Below are 5,493 nucleotides of genomic sequence, written 5' to 3'. Positions count from 1 at the left end.
CTACGTATTACTTGTGTAATTTCATGGTGGCTGAGTGTAGCTATTACTTTAAAGGTCCTATGACATGCTGCTTTTTAGAGGCTTTTAAATAGACCTTAGTGGTCCCTAATACTGTATCTGAAGTCTCTTTATATAGACCTTAGTGGTCCCTAATACTGTATCTGAAGTCTCTTTATATAGACCTTAGTGGTCCCTAATACTGTATCTGAAGTCTCTTTATATAGACCTTAGTGGTCCCCTAATACTGTATCTGAAGTCTCTTTTATATAGACCTTAGTGGTCCCCTAATACTGTATCTGAAGTCTCTTTATATAGACCTTAGTGGTCCCCTAATACTGTATCTGAAGTCTCTTTCCTGAAATTCAGCCTTGGTGCAGAATTACAGCCACTAGAGCCAGTCCCACAATGATCTTTCCTTAGGATGTGCCATTTCTGTGTCTGTAGCTTATAATAATACAGAGACTTGATTAGTTAGAGATCTTTTATTAATGGTCTCACCAATCTCTTCCATTATAAACACTTCCTCTACACCTCTCAAACATCAATTTGCCACTTGAGACTTGTAAACATTTGAAAAAAGCATCAAACAAATAGAAAACTGGACAGAACAAAGCAAGTGTCATTTCTTTTAAAATGAAGATTTTACATTTCAAGGTAAAACATCAGAAGATACAAATGAAGAAATATGCAAACGACAAGTCCCACAAGACTTAATGGAGGGAAGTTTAAAATGGGCTTTTGGGGTTATTATTCAGATATTTTATAGTTTTTCATAAAATATACTGCAAAATGCAATGTAAGGTACCAATTTGATTGGGCTTTACTTTAAATTCAAATAAATATTGTGTGCTAGTGCCTAATCACAAATCCTATATTTGATATATATTGTAAAAGATTAGGTTTACTGTATAAAATACCAAGTGCATAATTGTGTCCTCCCTTTGGGAAAATATACATTTCTCAGTAAGCAAACGTTGACATTTCATCAAAGATCGGAGTCATAGAAAAGCGACAGAATCCAATACGACAGGAACCCCAAAGTTTTAAGTGCAAACGTTCCATCACAACATTTGCATGTACAATATCAACACTATCAAAACACTTTACATATAAAACATAGATTTAGATTTCTCCCCGTAAGGCTTTGATTCCCAAAAACAGCCAATGCCAACATGGGGCAGCCGCCTCCCAAATACACAAGAGGAAAACAACAAAGAAACATGCACAAGAGAACATGACATCCAACTATCTGGCCGTTACAAAAATAGAAAATCTTAAAATTAGATTTTAAGATTACAGATTACACAAAAAAAATAAACAGGATGTATATATATATCTATACTTTCTGGGTAAATTTGTTATCACAAACATTTAAAATTGCAAAGAGACATGGCCGCCAACTCTAAAACATGGCCTAATTAGATTTACGTGCTCTGCATATTAACCCATGCTGCTGTATGTATGTATGTACATTGATGCATCCCGAAGAACGCTGCAGCACACTGAAGGTACTGCGATACCTAACGGTACAGATCCATATGTCCGACACGACTGAAGCGTGGTGTCGCGACGTTGTCACTGCCCGATGTGAGTCGAGTGCAGATGTGAGTCGCGCATGCGTCACTTTGCGACAAGTAGCCTACAAGATGCTAACGCACAGTCTATGAGCTAACGTTAGCAATCAAACAGTCATAGATAGCTAAAACATTTTTGAAATGACTGCTGCTGCTGGCTAAAAGTTAGCAATCAAACACAATAAAGGCTGTCACTTAATGGCGTTTTGAGCTAACGTTAGCAATCAAACAGTCATAGATAGCTACAACGTTTTTGAAATGATTACCATCTTCTGTTATTGTATGTAAAGAGAAACGTTTATTATTTTATAGATTTCACAAATTTCAGTATGACACGTTATGCCGTAAATAGTTTAAATCTGAGCATGTGCGACTCACATCTGCACTCGACTCACATCGGGCAGTGACAACGTCATACATCCATGGTTGATGCTCCACGCCCCTGACCGGCAGCTGATTGGACGAACGCCTGACGTGGGTTTGGCTTCTCGAGAATTTCAACAGAGTATCATGGCGGCTCGTTGAGAATACGATCTCGTATTGGACTAAAATAGTTCACCGAAACGTGTTTCTGAAAACATTTTAAGAGAGAAATAGGCCGTGCAGTTGCTGAATCTGTCTTCATTTCAGATCAACAAAGGTCAGCGTTCAACGGATTATTTTTAGTTTAGTTGCAGCTAAACGTGCACATTATCAGGTTAAAGCACTACCCTTCAACAAGAGGAACAGTTCAGTCGAGGAGAAAACAGGTTTACAGCTGCAAATAATAGTCGACTAATCAATTAGTTGTCAACTATTAAATTATTTGCTAACTATTTTGATAATCGATTTGAGTAATTGTTATGAAAAAAAGGCAAAATTCTGATTCCAGCTTGTTAAATGTGAATATTTTCTAGTTTCTTCTCTCCTCTGGGACAGTAAAACTGAATATTTTTGAGTTTTGGACAAAACAAGACATTTGAGGACGTCATGTTGGTCTTTTTGGGAAACATTGATTGATATTTTTCACCATTTTCTAGCATTTTGTAGACCAAACTACTAATAGTTAAATGGAGAGATTAATCGACAATGAAAAGTTGTTAGTTGTTAGTTGTTAGTTGCAGTCCTAAACATAAAATGGGTCTTTTTTGGTAATAACACTGTTACACAACATAAGGACATTCTATAAAAGGAAAGATATGATGTGTGTCCAAGTATGAGGCAGATTGTATGCTAAGGGTCCAATCCACATGCACCAACAGTTGCCATGGAAATTCCTACTTCCTTCGAACTGTGACGGAGGATCGCAAAAAGACAGACAAAATGAATCCATAGGTGCATAAGGAACGCTGGAATCAGTGTGTAGTATCATGGCGTCTCGTTGAGAATACGATCGCATATTGGACTAAAATAGTTCACCGAAACGTGTTTCTGAAAACATTTTAAGAGAGAAATAGGCCGTGCAGTTGCTGAATCTGTCTTTATTTCAGATCAACAAAGGTCAGTTTAAAAGATTTTCGTCTACTTCTACTGGATAGTCGTGTCGCGTTCAACGGATTAATTTGCATAAAGATGGGCATCGGCCAGCTTTTGGACACGCAGCATTTTTTCAAATGCAGCGCCGCCTTCCCGGAATGCTTTGCGGGCGTGTTGAAGTTGCTTGACGCCACCCATAGGAATAGAGTGGAGCGTGGCGCGACAGAAGCGTCGCACGGTCAAAAGGATCTGTACCGTAAGCTGTCGACCACATGGGCTGCAGCGTGCTCGCACACAGAACATCCCTGTGAAGTTGTACTCCAAACTTCTGGGGCTCTGATTTGGTCTACGCAAATATATGGCATTAAAACACAAACAAACACGCTGTCGTGTATTGTTAGTTCTGTACTTACTCCATCTACATTTGGGAGCTAGACTTGGGCGTGGCTGTGTTAAGGCACCGTATATCAATGTGACAGACTGCAGGCTGAGGGGGAACATGTGTGTTAGTTGAGTAAAATTGAGCATGAGACCTACAAAGACTCGCTGGTCATCCTTCCCTGGGTAAGAGAGAGACACTTAGGTGAAGAAACACTTAAGCGTGTTCTATCCAAGTATCATGTAAACAAGCGTGATTATACAACTTCCACATTTAATAGAATAGAAATGTGGGATCTAACTCTTTGAGTCTGTGTCTCAGACTTATGGCTTTAAAAGTCATTTACAAAACGGGTGTGAAGGGGTTTCAGGGTGAGGAAGGTGCTTCAGAAGGCTTCTACAGTCCTCAGGATTTAAGGTTGATGTATTTTGGATGGCTAAGGCTTGGCAAAGGTTAAGGCTGGACTATTTAGAGTCTAGCCACTAAGATATGGAGGTTCAGTCTGAGTTAAAATAACCGCACCGACGCTGCAAGCAACATTAATCAGAGCCCACTCACTGACAACAAAGAAACCGGTGCTGACCTGTGGGCAATCAACACGATTAATACCACTCTCGTGTCTGTATGGTTAATACGTAGCTAGAGGGAAATAGCTAGCCTGGCTCCATCCAAATAAATCCAACCTCTTACATGATGGTTGCCTTTAAAGCAGCACTAGGTAACTTTTCCCACTTCAGTCCCCCTACAGGTTGGAAGCGGCATTGTCCGTTACATTACATTACATTATTCAAGTTTGCCAGATTGGGTAGCTGATCTGTAGTTCGAATGAACTAGACCAGGGGTCACCAACCTTTTTTGAAACTGAGAGCTACTTCATGGGTACTGAGTCATACGAAGGGCTACCAGTTTGATACACTCTTCTGAAATAACAAATTTGCTGAGTTTGCCTTTAGTTATATATGATTATTAATGATTAATGATAGTCATCTATGTGAAGACACTGATCACGTTAATGATTTCTCATTATCAATAATTATCAACAATGACTTAACAAGGTGGGAAACAGATAATATCAGTATTCAATTTTCATTTTTAGAACAGGCCTGAGGGCTACTCATGTGGTCCTTGGGGGCTACCTGGGGCCCGCGGGCACCGTGTTGGTGACCCATGAACTAGACAATGTAATCAGGGTTCCAAATTAGCACCATCTACCAGCCAAATGCTGGTAAAATATGCAAGTGGCTGGTAGATTTGCTACACTCACCAGCCAAAAAAAAACAATGGTACTGTATTGAGTGGCTGGTGAAATTTGAACATTGAATAGCCATTCGGCTGGTGGACGAAAAAGTTCATTTTGAACCCTGAATGAAATGTAATGGACAATTCCCCTTCCTACCTGTAGGGGGACCGAAGCGGGAAAAGTTCTCTAGTGTTGCTTTAATGTAGAGTTCCTTTGAAAAGGCAGAGCAGTAACAAACATCGGGCTTGTGTGTTGTTGCTTGCAGAGTCGATGCACAGACAAGTTTATGGCTTCACTTTATTTCATTCCCACCTGAAAGCTTACTGGCTGGGGGCCGACCAGGGATATTCTGCTGTATATATGCACATTAGAACAGTTACAAAGAGGCATGACGAAAGGTTCAGCTCAGATTATGGCCACATGTCACGATAAGAAAGTCAAGGTAAATGCCCTGTTGGATATGGCTATAGTTAGCCAACATTTCAGAGCAGCAAACAGTACACACTCAGGCAGGTGAGAGCTGGGGGAAAGATTAACGAGTTGCAGCTAAACGTGCACATTATCAGGTTAAAGCACTACCCTTCAACAAGAGGAACAGTTCAGTCGAGGAGAAAACAAGTTTACAGCTGCAAATAATAGTCGACTAATCAATTAGTTGTCAACTATTAAATTATTTGCTAACTATTTTGATAATCGATTTGAGTAATTGTTATGAAAAAAAGGCAAAATTCTCTGATTCCAGCTTGTTAAATGTGAATATTTTCTAGTTTCTTCTCTCCTCTGGGACAGTAAACTGGATATTTTTGAGTTTTGGACAAAACAAGACATTTGAGGACGTCATGTTG

This window comes from Sander lucioperca, chromosome 6 (genome assembly GCF_008315115.2).
Source record: "Sander lucioperca isolate FBNREF2018 chromosome 6, SLUC_FBN_1.2, whole genome shotgun sequence".
Classification (NCBI taxonomy): Eukaryota; Metazoa; Chordata; class Actinopteri; order Perciformes; family Percidae; genus Sander; species Sander lucioperca.
Note: the sequence above shows the minus strand (reverse complement) of the source record.